General features: G+C 44.9%; 1 non-coding gene across 1 annotated transcript; it reads left to right on the forward strand.

Annotated features, from left to right (window-relative positions):
- Window positions 1–13338: 13338 nt before the first annotated feature.
- Window positions 13339–13420, forward strand: trnas-gcu (transfer RNA serine (anticodon GCU)). The gene has a single exon. It is a non-coding gene; the product is annotated as a tRNA-Ser (tRNA).
- The last annotated feature ends 2583 nt before the right edge of the window (window positions 13421–16003 follow it).

The raw sequence follows: 16003 nt of genomic DNA on the forward strand, positions 1-16003 counted from the left end.
CTCTTTGATTCTCCCTGAGCTCCTTATCTTCTCTGATGCGCTCTGATTCTTACCTCAGAGAGTCCATGATCCTCTTTGAACTTTGTCAGCGCTCTTTAACTTCTCTGATACCCACTGAATGCCGCTTACACAGATCCGCCCTGAGCCCCCTTACACTCTCTCAGACTCGGCAGTCCTTCCCCTCTCTCAGTTCTTAATATACTCTCCGATGCCCTCTGACAGTCCCTTCCCCTCCCTGAGATCCCCGAACACTCTCTGATACCCTCTGACTGTCCCTTCCCCGCTCTGAGATCCCCTTGCACTCTCTGATACCCTCTGACAGTCCCTTCCCCTCTCTGAGATCCCCTTGCCCCGATGGATCGCCACTAAGAAGCCATTAGGCTCCCTGATACCTTCTCAGAACCCATTACCCTCCCTGATACCCAAGTGCGATGTAATTTCACAGGTGGATCGACCGGTCTGTCTTAAGGATGAGATCCAGAGTTTGTTCGGTCGCTGCTACTTCCGCCTCTCCGAATCTGAGAGCTCTATCGGCGATCGGTACCGATCTGCTCCTATAAACTGGGTGTGCGTGTATCAGCGCACTGTTGATTTATTAACAGTGTGAGGTTATATATCAGTGCGATATTTATATATGAACTGTGGGTGAGTATATATGAATGCGATGTTTATATGTGAACTGTGGGTGAGTATATATGACCCACGGCAATGTGGTTGATTCTTAATTGCCCTCTGAAAAGGCCCAGCAAGCCATTCAGTTGTAAAATCTCGCTAATAAAAGTCATAATAAGAATAAAACCCGACGGACCACCCGGCATCGGACCACTAGGCAACGGACACGACAAAGGCAAACCAAGCCCAGTCGACCCTGCAAAGTCCTCCTCACTAACATCTGGGGCCATGTGCCAAAATTGGGAGAGCTGTCCCAGAGACCAGTCAAGCAACAGCCTGACATAGCCATACTCACAGAATCATACCTTTCAGCCAACGTCCCAGACTCTTCCATCACCATCCCTGTGCATGTCCTGTCCCACCGGCAGGACAGACCGACCAGAGGTGGCGGTGCAGTGATATACAGTCAGGAGGGAGTGGCCCTGGGAGTCCTCAACATTCAATCTGGACCCCATGAAATCTCATGGCATCAGGTGAAACATGGGCAAGGAAAGCTCCTGCTGATTACCACCTACCGCCCTCCCTCAGCTGATGTATCAATCCTCCTCCATGTTGAACACCACTTGGGGGAAGCACTGAGGGTAGCAAGGGCACAGAATGTACTCTGGGTGGAGGACTTCAATGTCCATCACCAAGAGTGTCTCGGTAGGATCACTGCTGACTGAACTGGCCGAGTCCTGAAGGATATAAATGTCAGACTGGAACTGCGGCAGATGGTGAGAGAACCAACACGAGGGAAAAAGTTACTTGACCTCGTCGTCACCAATCTACCTGTCGCAAATGCATCTGTCCATGACAGTATTGGTAGGAGTGACCACCGCACAGTCCTCGTGGAGACGAAGTCCCGTCTTCGCACTGAGGATACCATCCAACGTGTTGTGTGGCACTACCACCGTGCTAAATGGGATAGATTCAGAACAGGTCTAGCAGCTCAAAACTGGGCATCCGTGAGGTGCTGTGGGCCATCAGTATCAGCAGAATTGTATTCCAGCATAATCTTTAATATCTTGACACTTCATATTCCTCACTCTTCCATTCATAAACAAGCCAGGGGATCAACCCTGGTTCAATGTGGAGTGCATAAGAGCATGCCAGGTACAGCGCCAGGCGCACCGAAAAATTTGGTGCCAACCTGGTGAAGCTACAACTCAGGACTACATGCATGTTAAACAGCGGAAGCAACATGCTATGGACAGAGCTAAGCGAATCCAGAACCAACGGATCGGATCAAAGCTCTGCAGTCCTGCCACATCCAGTCGTGAATGGTGGTGGAAAATTGAACAACTAACGGGAGGAGGAGGCTCTGTCAACATCCCCATCCTCAATGATGGCGGAATCCAGCACGTGAGTGCAAAAGACAAGGCTGAAGCGTTTGCAACCATCATCAGGAAGAAGTGCAGAGTGGATGATCCATCTCGGCCTCCTCCCGATATCCCCACCATCACATAAGCCAGTCTTCAGCCAATTCGAATCACTCCACGTGATATCAAGAAACGGCTGAGTGCACTGGATACAGCAAAGGCGATGGGCCCCGACAACATCCCGGCTGTCGTGCTGAAGGCTTGTGCTCCAGAATGAGCTGCGCGTCTAGCCAAACTCTTCCAGTACAGCTACAACACTGGCATCCACCCGACAACGAGGAAAATTGCTGACAAAAAGCAGGACAAATCCAATCCGGCCAATTATCGCCCCATCAGTATACTCTCAATCATCAGCAAAGTGATGGAAGGTGTCGTCGACAGTGCTGTCAAGCGGCACTTACTCACCAATAACCTGCTCACCGATGCTCTATTTGTGTTCAGCCAGGACCACTCGGCTCCAGACCTCATTACAGCGTTGGTCCAAACATGGACAAAAGAGCTGAATTCCAGAGGTGATGTGAGAGTGACTGCCCTTGACATCAAGGCAGCATTTGACCGAACGTGGCACCAAGGAGCTCTAGTAAAATTGAAGTCAATGGGAATCAGGGGGAAAACTCTCCAGTGGCTGGATTCATACTTCGCACAAAGGAAGATGGTCGTGGTTGTTGGAGGCCAAACATCTCAGCCCCAGGACATTGCTCCAGGAGTTCCTCATGGCAGTGTCCTAGGCCCAACCATCTTCAGCTGCTTCATCAATAACCGTCCCTCCATCATAAGTTCAGAAATGGGGTTGCTCGCTGATGATTGCAAAGTGTTCAGTTCCATTCGCAACCCCTCAAATAATGAAGCAATCCCAGCCCTTATGCAGCAAGACCTGGACAACATCCAGGCTTGTGCTCATAAGTGGCAAGTAACATTCGCACCAGTGCCAGGCAATGACCATCTCCAACAAGAAACAGTCCAACCACCTCCCCTTGACATTCAACGGTATTACCATCACCGAATCCCCCACCATCAACATCCTGGGGGTCACCATTGACCAGAAACTTAACTGGACCAGCCATATAAATATTGTGGCTGCAAGACCAGGTCAGAGGCTGGGTATTCTGCGGCGAGTGACTCACCTCCTGACCCCCCAAAGCCTTTCACCTATCTACAAGTCACAAGTCAGGAGTGTGATGAAATACTTTCCACTCGCCTGGATGAGTGCAGCTCCAACAACACTTAAGAAGCTCGACACCATCCAGGACAAAGCAGCCCGCTTCATTGGCACCCCATCCACCACCCTAAACATTCACTCCCTTCACCACCGGCGCACAGTGGCTGCAGTGTGTACCATCCATAGGATGCACTGCAGCAACTCGCCAAGGCTTCTTCGACAGCACCTCCCAAACCCGCGACCTCTACAACCTAGAAGGACAAGAGCAGCAGGCACATGTGAACAACACCACCTACACGTTCCCCTCCAAGCCACACACCATCCCGTCTTGGAAATATATCATCATTCCTTCATCGTCGCTGTGTCAAAATCCTGGAACTCCCTTCCTCGCAGCACTGTGGGAGAAGCTTCACCGCACGGACTGCAGCAGTTCTGGAAGGCGGCTCACCACCTCCTTCTCAAGCGCAATTAGGGATGGGCAATAAATGCTGGCCTCGCCAGTGACGCCCACATCCCATGCACGAATAAAAAATTGCGATGTTTATATCTAAGCTGTGGGTGAGTATTAATGAATGCGATATTTATATATGAACTCTGGGTGCTTATATATGGGTGCGATGTTTATATATGAACTGTGGGTATGCATATATGAGTGCGATGTTTATATATGGACTATCGATTTGTATATGTGGGTGCGATGTTTATATATGAACTGTGGGTGAGTATCTCTGAGTGCGATGTTTATATATGAACTGTGGGTGTGTATATATGAGTGAGATGTTTATATATGGACTGTCGATTTGTATATGTGGGTGCGATGTTTATATATCAACTGTGGGTGTGTATGTAGGAGTGCGATGTTTGTATATGAACTCTGGGTGTGTATATATGATTGTGATGTTTATATATGAACTATGGATGTATATATATATGAGTGCAGTATTGACATATGAACTGTGGGTGTGCATATATAAGTTCGATGTTTATATATATGAACTGTGGGTGTGTGTCTGTGAGTGCGTTGTTTATATCTTGAACTGTGGATGTGTATATATGAGTGTGGTGTTTATCTATGGACTGTGGTTGGTTATATATGAGTGTGATGTTTATATATGAAGTGCGGTAATGAACAGCAAGGCGTCTTTGGGGTTCTATTTTCTTGCAAGACAATGGCGAAAAGTTGCATTTGCTTTTGTGTCCATATGGCTCAGTCGGTGTTGCATTAAACTGAAAATTTAAAGGTCTTTGGTTCAATCCAGTTTTTGGTTATTTAATTTCTTCTTCTTTGCGGCGATTCTCGCATTTATTTGCAGTGAAATTTTATCCCAGCCACTGAAGGATTGGGGATTGAGTTTATTTCTCAAACTGGGTGATAAAAGGTTCAAAATGCAACCTCTTATCTCTAGTTCATGATATCCAGTTATACAAACACACAACACTGAGCTGTGTGAAAGGAAACCGTGAGTGTTGCCAAATATCCACTCCCTCCCGAATCTACCTTCCCATTCCCTCCACATGGGGCACGGCAGATTATCGGTTCAATCGGCTTCATTTTTTGCTGTTATTAAATGCGTTGATGTTTAGAAAATGTAATATTTAGAAGATGACAGCTCTGGATCAATTCGCCTCCCTGATACCTACTGAACACAACCCCCACCCCCTTGCCCTCTTCGATTCTCCCTGAGCTCCTTATCTTCTCCGATATCCTCAGAGAATCCATTATCCTCCTTGAACCTTTTCAGCACCCTTTATGTTCTCTGATGCCCGCTAAATGCCCCTTATCCACCCATACACCCTGAGCCTTCTTATACTCGCTGATACCCTCTGACACTCATTTGCCCACTCTGTGACCCACTTACACCCTCTAATACCCTCTGATAGTCCCTTCCCCTCTCTGGGTTCCCCTTGCCCCACCGGATCTCCACTAAGAAGCAATTAGACCCCCTTTGTTCCTTCTCAGAAGCCATTACCCTCCCTCATACACAAGTGCGATGCAATTTCACAGGTGGATCTACCTGCCTGTGTTGACGATGAGATTCAGAGTTTGTTCGGCTCCTGGTGCTTCCGCCTCTGCCACTCCGAGAGCTCTAGCGGCGGTGGGAACCGATCTCCCTCCTATAAACTCAATGTGTAAGTTTTAGTGCGCTGCTGTTTCATAAACTGTGGGAGTGTCTATATGAGTGCGATGTTTATATATGAACTGTGGTTGTGTATATATATTTGTGATGTTTAAATATGCATTGTGGGTAAGTATATACGAGTGTGATGTTTAAATATGAACTGCTGGTGCGTATATATGAGTGCGATGTTTATATATGAACTGTGAGTGTGTATATATGAGTGCAATGTTTATATCTGAGCTGTGTGTATGTATATATGAATGTGCCTTTTAGATATGAACTGTGGGTGTGTATATATGAATGTGATGTTTACATATGAAATGTGGGTGCGTATTTCTTTGTCCGATGTTTATATATGAACTGTGGCTATTTATATACGAATGCGATGTTTACTTATGAACTGTGGGTGTGTATATATGAGTGCGATGTTTATATATGAACTGTGGGTGTGTATATATGAGTGTGATGCTTATATATGAACTGTGGGTGTGTATTTATAAGCGCGATGTTTATATATGAGCTGTGGGTATGTATATATGAGTGTGTTGTTTATATATGAACTCTGTGTGTGTATATTTGAATGTGATGCTTATATATGTACTGTGGGTGTGTATTTATAAGTGCGATATTTATATATGAACTGTGTGTGTATATATGAGTGCGATGTTTATATATGAACTGTGGGTGTGTATATATGAGTGTGATGTTTATATATGAACTGTGGGTGTATCTATATGAGTGCGATGTTTATATATGAACTGTGGGTGTATCTATATGAGTGCGATGTTTATATATGAACTGTGGGTGTATCTATATGAGTGCAATGTTTATGGATGATCTGAGGGTGTGTACATCTGAGTGTGATGTTTATATATGAACTGTGGGTGTGCATATATGTGTTTTCTTTGTATATGATCTGTGGGTGTGTAGATATAAGTGTGATATTTATCCATGAACTCTCTGTGTGTATATATAAGTGCGATGTTTATATATGAACTGTGGGTGTGTATATATGCGTGTGATGTTTATACATGAACTGCTTGTGTGTATACATGAGAGCGATATTTATCTATGAAGTGCGGTAATGAACAGGAGGGGCATGGCCTCGCGGGTTTATATTTTCTTGCAAGTCAATGAAGAAAAGTTGTATTTGCTTTGGTGTCCCAATAGCTCAGTCGGGATTGCATTGGACTGAAAATTTAAAGGTCTTTGGTTCAAACCCGTGTTTGGCAGTTTTTGGTTGTTTAGTTTCTTCATCTTTGGGTCGATTCTGACATTTATTTACAGTGACATTTTATTCCCGCCACTGAAGGATTGGGGATTGAATAGAGAGACATGAAGGATGGGAAATATTTCTATCGTCTTTTTTTGTTTTTTATTTCTCTGTTACCTTCTGCCTTTTTCTCTTGGTTTTGTCTCTCTCGGCGCCGGGTGACTATTTGATTTGATGCATTTGTTCTGAACTGATCCGTTTTCCACATCTCGGGGCGGTCAGACCCGCTCTGTCTCTCTGATGTTGCTGATGATCATTAACGGGAACAGGCCGCGAGTTAAACGTTCATCTGCAAACCGGAGAAAGAAAAAGAAAAAAGAAAGACGTGTTTCTCCGGCCCAGGGGTAAAGTTACAATGGATGTTATTCAATAAAATTGTCCCGTGAATTTGTCTGTGGATCTGTTTGTAAAGCTTGGATTTTAAAATTACGAAAACCCAAAACAAAGCCCCTTATTAGCCCAGACAGGAATCAAACCCGCGATCACGAACTTATGGCATGTATTAATCTGGCAAGCTGACCAGCCGTTACTAACATCTCATTGAAAAATTCAAACCTTTTTTGTACCTTTTCTAGTTTGAAGTGATTTCTGTGGAAGGACCCCTACATTTCTCTGCTCCTCCACAGTTCCGAGCTTATCAGCATTTGGAAAATACTCTGATTCATATTTCTTAGATTTAAAGTGGATGACCTCGCTCTCACTCACATTGAACTCTGTTTGCCACAGTTTTGCCCACTCACTGAATCTATAATTTCCCACTTTTCAACTTCCTCCTTCGATCCACATCACTCACTGCTCCACCAGAAGGCCGCGTGTTCAAATCCCGCCGGGGTAACCGTTACTTTTCGAGCTGATCGGATTCTGGATCGTTACCGGGATGAATATTGTATCTGCTTTTTCTCAATAAACAGAACCTTGCTCTAAGGTCTGCTTCCCTAGTTCCCAAATTTCAGGAAGGCGCCTCATTTTGCCCTCGACTTTTGATCTTGAACTGCGGATGGAACTTTTGCAAAGAGGGAGAAATCCCCAAATCACACCATGTGAATCACAAACGCTTTGGGAAGAAGTTCAGTGCAAACACTTAGCAATTTAAAGGCACCTCAATGACCTGCACTTTCTTTGAATGAGTTTTGTTCGCCTTTGCATTCGACGGTAAAATCGCTCCCAGTTTTCATCTCAATGAACCAGAGTGTGACCGCTTTGTATCTGTCAGTGCGTAATTGACGAGGTTGGGGTAAACACGGGTCGTTTTCAAGTTCTGAAATCTCACCAAGCACCAGAGAAAAGAAATATGGAATCAAATGTCCCTGCAAGTGATGAATTGAAGAGAATATCGCTCCAAGCAGATTTGGACAATGCGCAGCGCAGCCGCACAGGAGTTCCAAATCCACCCTCTCACCACTCGGCAATCACATTAACTGAACTTTACTCTGGCCCAGTGTCACCGCGCTGAAATCGAGTATTTTTCGGCCTTTTTCTTCTTAACACCATAGTTACTGGTTTAAGAGTGAAAACTGCCGCCCGCCTGAATGTAAGTGCAAGAGACAACTTTGTGTACACCGTGTAGTGTCAGAGACCTGCTCGTTGGACCTGCTCATTTCAACTCATCACAATTTCAGCAAACCTGTATATTATTGGGAGAGAATGAAGAATGGCGAATCACAGCTTGAAAGATCAACCCTATCTGCCACGAGGGGACTGAGTCTTCCAACATACAGGTGTTTAATGGCAAGGTGAGTTTAATGTTCAGAAATAATACAGCACAGATTTTGACTCGTGCAAACTTCACACACTTTATTTTGGAAAAGTAAACTGATAATAGAGAGATGTTATATTGATCGCTGCAACCTGAATTTTTAGCTCGTTGAATTAGTGGTCCAATAGCGAACGTATCGCTTCTCTGTCGCACAATCGGTTTGCGCGTTCGGCTATTAATAGAAAAGTTAGTAATTCGAGCCCACCAAGGGACGCAAGGGTAACTTTTACCTTAAGGTTCATGGTCTCGCATTTACTGGTTTCCAATGTGTGCTTTGGTTGCAAAATAAATGCTCGGTTTCGATGGCCAGCTGAGAACGGCCGATCTTCCGCCATTTAACCTGTGATTGGCTTCACGGAAATCAGAATTCTTCTTGACAGACAAGGTCCGAAGGTTGCAGGAGAGCCGCTTCACTCTGACATGGATATTTCTGCAGTGAGTGACACCAGACTGTTTCCACAATGAATGTCAATACCTTTATTTTTGAACGCAAAATTGTCTTCACATTCCGAAAGGTTTCAGTTCATTTGTGAGAGATCATTAAAGGATCCTGCAGCGCTGCCTCGGACAATAACAACAGTTCTAAGCCGCATTTCAGTCGCGGCAACAAATCCTTACATCCGAAGATCTGCACCCTTAAATCCGAGTATCTGCACCCTTAAATCCGAGTATCTGCACCCTTAAATCCGAGTATCTGCACCCTTACACCGGAGTATCTGCACGCTTACACCGGAGTATCTGCACCCTTACACCGGAGTATCTGCACGCTTACACCGGAGTATCGCAAACTTACACCCGTTAACTCATGAACCGTCCCCAGTCACCTAGAACAGCATCGGGAACCCGAAACAAAACCCAACATAGAAGAAATTAGCTTTATAACTTTTCACTCATGTACGGGCATATTTTTATTTCGTGTACTTTAAAGGAGATTTGGGGAAAGTGGGCGCTGATACTCAGAAAGTCACCCTCGCATATCGCTACTTGGTGCTATTTTTTCAGCAGGCTCGTTGGTCCAGGGGAATGATTCTTGATTCGGGTTTGCTGATTGAAATATGCGAGAGATCCCGGACGAGCCCTCATTTTCTCCACGCCTTTTGATGTTGACCCGCTGTTAAAACGAGCGACTTCGGCGCTGGGAAGTAAAATTTTGCAGCAAAACAGCAACAGGATCAATAACGTTCGTCAAGGAAGGGAAACAACCCCCTCCACTTCCTCTTATGCAAGTGGCTCCAGTCCCACCCGAATTTATAATGCTTAATCCACTCTGAGCTGGATTGGCGAAACACTCTCAAGAAGGAGGCTGATCGTCTAACTGGACACATGCATCCTGCTGCCGTGTGAGCGTTGGTGCTTGAGGGGTAGAATTCTTGTTTGCAGTAATTCTATTCCTGTAAAAGTAGCTCCTGAAGATCGCAAGATGGAAAGTATCGTGCCTGAGCGGTCTAACGCGCTGATTTAAAGCTCAAGCTAAATCCCATAATTTTAAATGGACCGAAATCATAGTTTGTGGCTCCAATTCCGCAGCCTCCCTCCTGCAAACTCATAACAGTAAATATCTCATCTGTTATTGCAACAGCGTAGTCCGGAGGAACCACATGGCAATTAAAATAAGTAGATGCATTTTGGAACACAACAATTGTACCTTCAACTCCAGTCGAAATGTTCACAAGGAAAAGGATTGGTTGATCTCGGTGAGACTCGACTAACATTCCCGACCCTGTAATATCACATAAGGACCGCGCACTGACCGATTGCGCCGCTGGAGCCCGGTTACTTTGATCACCTGTCCCACTCTGCTGGAAAGAATCTTAAGGTGAGAGGCCCTTACCTTTGGAAACGTGTCCTGCCCCCGTGATGAAAATAATATCTGCACTTTGACTTTCAGCTTATCTCACAGCCTCTGCTCCATCGCACGACATTCGGGTTTTCTGCGAACAGGTCAAAATAAACATTGGCAGAAATTCTAACAGCAGTGGGATTGAAACCCACTCCTCCATAGAAAGTTGATTAAACACCCTGGACCGCGAGGTCGCGCGACCATAATGTCACAGGAACGTTTAAAGAGCTGCTTAATGCTCAAGTAAATGAATTGAAGCTAATTGATCGCATTTACCCCGTGCTGTGGTTCTTCTCCTCAGAGCAGAGAACGTTAAAAGGAGATTTGATAGAAGTGTTCAAAACCATGAAGGGTTTCGATAAAGTCAATAAATAGAAACTGTTCCCATTGGCGGAAGAGTCGAGAACCAGAGGACACAGATTTAAGGTGATTGGCAAAAGAACCAAAGGCGACATGAGGAAACACTTTTTTTACCCATCGAGTAGTGATAATCTGGAATGTGCTGCCTGAAAGGGCGGTGGAAGTAGATTCAATCGTGGCTTTCAAAAAGAAATTTGATAAGTAGTTGAAGGGAAAAAAATGCAGGTCTAACGGGAAGAGGCGGGGGAGTGGGACGAATTGGATCGCTCTTACAATGAGCCGGCACGGGCTCGATGGACCGAATAGCCTCCTTCTGTGCTGTAACCATTTTATGATTGTATGATTCTATTTATTCTCTTTATTTTCTTTGCATGCATTTCTCTATCTCTCCCTGTCTCGGTCTTTTGTGTTGTCCCCTGATGGACTTCTCAGGCTTCCTTGAACGGCGACGGCTGGTCGAACCTGCAACACCAGCAGAGAAGGTGAAAGAAAGACTGAGACAGTAGAAAAAGTAAAGGGGCAATCCAGTTGCTGCAGCCAATGTCTACACATTAATGTCTCTTCGCTCTCAAGTAAGTCACTCTCTTTTCATTCCTCTTAATTCGTTCTTTATCTTTCTGCCTCCAGCACCTTTGTCTGTATCCTGTTTTTGTTCTTTCATGTCTCTCTGCTGGATGATCCAAAATTCAGACCCGCCGCTTCTTCCAGCTTTGTCTTCCTTCCACAATCATGGTCCATTTCATTGAGACTTTACTGGGGCCTTGCTACTCTAATACTCACTTTCACTTTGTGATGCCGTTTAGTTTGCTCTACATCGACCCCTGTTCCTGGTGGACACATGTCCCGTTCGCATCAATGTTCATTTGTGACTTGAAGCCAGTCGATACATTTCCATCTGCGTGTCTGTTCCAGGGACAAGCACTTAGAAAGCAGGACTGGCATTCGTGAAATTTCCATGGGGTATCTTGTGACACGGGGGATGTTAACTGAAGAGCTGGGTTTTGTTTTCATGGTCGTTGGCGCTTTTCCCCGAGCAGTAGATGTGCGGGGGAGACGGGCGGCGCTACATAGCTGCGAATGACGACTGAAAGGTGCATTTTTGGCAATCTGGGCGGTGCAGGAAAGTCGGAAATGTTCCGCTTGATCTTGAAAGGTCTGTGGAAATGTCCGATTGAAAAGGAATGAGGAGAAATGAGAAGAGCGACAATGGTGAAAAAGTGTCGATTACAGGAGATTGGCCGTGAGCGAAAGGTCCTTTGAAAGTTCGGCGCGGAGGGGATTTTGTTCGGAAACGACAGACTTTAAGCGCGTGGGGAAAGTGAAGTGCGAGCTGCGTCCTTGGGTCAAATTGGGTGTTTTCAGGTAAACAGCCATTGTGAAATCACAAAAATGAAAACAGAAAATGCTGAAAACGCTGAGCAGGTCAGGCAGCACCTGTGGAGAAAGAACCAGAGGGAACGTTTCAGCTCTATGACCTGAATCATCAGAACTGAAGGGTTTGCCATGTGCGTGAGTAACTTCGCTGTCGAAGATGCTGGCTTCCATCTCTGAATTATGTGGGCTTGAATCTTACTGCTGCCAGAATTTGTAGAGTTTTTCATTTTGGCCGCCTCACCATAAACCCTTCTTTGATAAGAAGTGCATTTCCGCATTGCTGGTTTACACCTGTTTGCACAATTCAGCAAAGTCTGGATTGCCACCCAACTGTTTCTTAGACGGAGGTGTTGGGACTGTAAGGTGTGATCTCGGCGAAGTATCAATCAATGTGCACAATGGCGCCCTGGTGAACCGAGTACCTCTTATAGTCAGTATAATATAAAAGATATGGACCATAATTAGGAATTTCTTCTTTGCATCACACTAGGATTTATTATCAGGGAATGTACATGAGCAGGTCGATTTACGTCACGCTCCGGTCGCTTTGCATCGCCTCCCACAAATAGAATAGAATCAGAGAAAGGTCACAGCACGAAAAGAGGCCATTCGGCACATCGAATCCGTGCCGGCTCTCTGCAAGTTCAACCCAGATAGACCAACTCCCCCACCCTATCCCTGTCGCCCTGTATTTTCTTTCGTTTCAAATACTTATCCAGTTCCTTATTGAAGACCATGATTGAATCTGCCTCCACCACCCCCTCGGGCGGTGTATTCCAGATCCTAAACACTCGCTGTGTAGAAAAGTTTTTCCTCATGTCACCTTTGGTTCTTTTGCCAAACACCTTAAATCTATGTTCTCTGCTCCTTGAACCTTCCGCCAATAGGAACAGTTTCTCTCTATCCACTCTGTCCAGATCCTTCATGATTTTGAATACCTCTATCAAATCTCCTCGTAACCGTCTCTGTTCCAAGCAGAACAACCCCAGCTTCTCCAATCTATCCATGAAACGTATACCCCTCATCCCTGGAATCTTTACATTACATCTCTTCTGTTGGGATTTGGTATTAACATCGCCGAACCCCCACCATCAACATACTAGTGGTTATCATTAACCAGAAACATAACTGGACCAGCCACATACGCACTGTGGTTACAAGAGCAGGTCAGAGGCTGGATATTCTGAGCCAAGTCACTCACCTTCTCATTCCCTGAAGCCGTTCAACCATCGACAAGGCGCAAGTTGAGTGAGTTGGAATACTCATGTGATGGTCATCGACCTGAAACGTTAACTCTGTTTCCATGTCTAAAGATTCTGCCTGACCTGCTGAGGATAAACACATTGACAGTTTTTATTTCAGATTGGCAACATAGCCAGTATTTTCATTTTGAATAAAGGAGCTTTCGTTTATTTCCGCATGCGACGAGGTGGCCGAGAGGTTAAGGCGATGGACTGCTAATCCATTGTGCTATGCACGCGTGGGTTCGAATCCCATCCTCGTCGTTATTTTGTTCAAGTTTTGTTTACTCTCATTCAGTCCACACAGAAGGTCTGGTCAAAGTCCCATCCTTCTCGAAACGGCAGACCGTGGGTATTGCATTGTTTGCTGAAATCAGCAACAGTTCCTTCCAGGAAGGTGTTGAGATTGTATGGTCGCGAAGTATCAGATTGTACATTGGTGTCATTGTAAAAAGAGTAAATCTTATCGTCAACGTAAGAGAAACTTATGGACCATAATGAAGATTTATGACCGGATCATTCCGTGTCTGTTTCCGTTAAAAAGGGACGTACTGTTAGTCCCGGATTATTCCATATCTGTGTCTGTTTAAAAGGGGTGTGCTGTAAGTCCCGGATCATTCTGTGTGCGTTTTACCCGATTTTCTTGATACCTTTTTCCTTCTGAACTGAAATGACGATCCTCTCTCGAGAAAAAGGTTCACCGCCTGCTTCGGGCAACTGGTAGGAAAAATAACAAAAACTGATGAGACCAAGTTCATTCTGCTAGGCTTCCATTACAATCTCCGCACTCTATCCCCCATTCAGTCCCACCCCCGCCTGGACATTATAATCTGCGATATTCATAAGGGAATGGAGAAGCCGAATATCACGGTTATAATTTCCCTGGTTGCTCAACACTGAATAGCATCAATTGCAATGATTCAGAAGGTAATCATAGAATCATAGAATCTAACAGCACAGAAGGAGCCCATTCGGCCGTCGTGCCAGTGTCAGCTTTTTCGAAGACCTGTCCAAATTGGACCCACACCCCAGATTTTTCCCCATAACACTGCAAATTAGTCCTCTTCAATTATGTCCAATTGCCTTTTAAATGATCCTATGGAATCTGCTTCCACCATCCTTTCAGGAAGTGCGTTCCTGATCTTAACAAACCTCTTGTGTGAAAATAATTCTCCTCAATTCCCCTCTAGTTCTTTTGCCAATTATTTTAAATCTGTGATCTCTGGTTACCGACCCACTTGCCAGAGGAAACAGTTTCTCCCTACTTGCTCTTTCAAAACTCCTCATTATTTTGAATATCTCTATTAGGTCTCCCGTTAACCAGCTCTGTTGTAAGGAGAATAATCCCAGCTTCTCCAATCTCTCCACAAAACTGAAGTCCCTCATCACTGGTGTCATCCAGGTCAACCTGCTCTGAATCCTCTTCAATGCCTTTTCATCCTAAAGTGTGGTGCCCAGATCTGTTCAATAGACTTCAGCTGAGGCCTCACCACTGATTTGTAAGGATTAGTATGATTTCCTTTTTTTTGTATTCAATGCCCCTCTTTACAAAGCCAAGTATCCCATATGCTTTCTTAACCACCTTATCAGCTTGCCTTGTTTTATGAATATGAACCCGCAGGCCCCTCTGATCTTGCAACCCCCCATAAATTGTTCCATTTAGATTATACTGCCTCTCCATGTTCTTCTTCCAAAAGTGCATCACTTCACACTGATCGGCGTTAAATCTGTCACGTGACTGCCCATTTCACCAGTCTGTCCATCTCATCCTGAATTCTGCTATTATCTTGCTCACGATTTACTACGTTGCCAAGTTTTGTATCATCCGGAAACTTCGAAATTGTACTCCCCTTTCGCACATCCAAGTCATTTATACATGACAAGAAAAGCAATAATCCTAATACCGACCCCTGGGGGATTCCACTGCATTTTTCTCCCCAGTCAGAAAAAACATCCGTTCACCACTAATCTCTGCCTCCTATCCCTTAGACAATTACTTGCCCACGTTAACACCGGCCCTTTAATCCCACGTGCTTCTAGTTTTCGAATAAGCCTGTTATGTGTTAATTTCTAAAATGTGTCCTGAAAATAACTGTAACCCCGTAATTTTATTGTTAAACAATGAGAATACAGATATTAAGACCGAACGATAGATCGGGTTCATTCCCATTACCCGAAGGTGTCGGGACCCGAGGAGGTGAAAACCCATCTGGTTTTATATTTCCCGAAAACGGAGACTGAAAATAGCAAAACTCATCCCATCGAAATCCAACAATTGGACGAAGAACCGACAGCCTTTTCCCATCCCGGGTTTCCAGACCTGGCCGTTGAAGGAAGCCTGATAAGTCCATTAGGGAGCAACACCGAAAGTGAAGAAACGCAGACAGAGATAGAGAGATACATGCAAAGAAAAATAGTCTAAATTTCCAATTCTGTGATTGAGCAGAATTTACGCTGCAGCTTAAAGGAAATTCGTCTCATGTCGTGAGATGCACATAGGGCTGGATTATAACTTTATTTCTGAGAGAAGTAAACATTGCTTGGAAACTACAGCTGTTATTTATTTAACCATTTTACAGTGGCGGTGTGAAGTGATTTCGAATCTCAGTGAATTTCAAGACCATGCTTGACCCACTCGTTTGGTCACCCACAGGTAGTACGCGGCTGTAGACTGCGCAGGCTCATCACAGGAACTCTGCCAGACTGCATGTTCCAGAGTTTTATCCAACGCTACACGTGCAGCCTGCAGCCGTGTGTGCATTGGTGGTTCAGTTTAGAACCCTCGCCTGCCGGTGGGAAACCAGTGGTTTGGTTCCAGTCCAATGCAGCATCCTTTACCTTTTGTAT

This window comes from Heptranchias perlo, chromosome 20 (assembly GCF_035084215.1).
Source record: "Heptranchias perlo isolate sHepPer1 chromosome 20, sHepPer1.hap1, whole genome shotgun sequence".
Lineage (NCBI taxonomy): Eukaryota > Metazoa > Chordata > Chondrichthyes > Hexanchiformes > Hexanchidae > Heptranchias > Heptranchias perlo.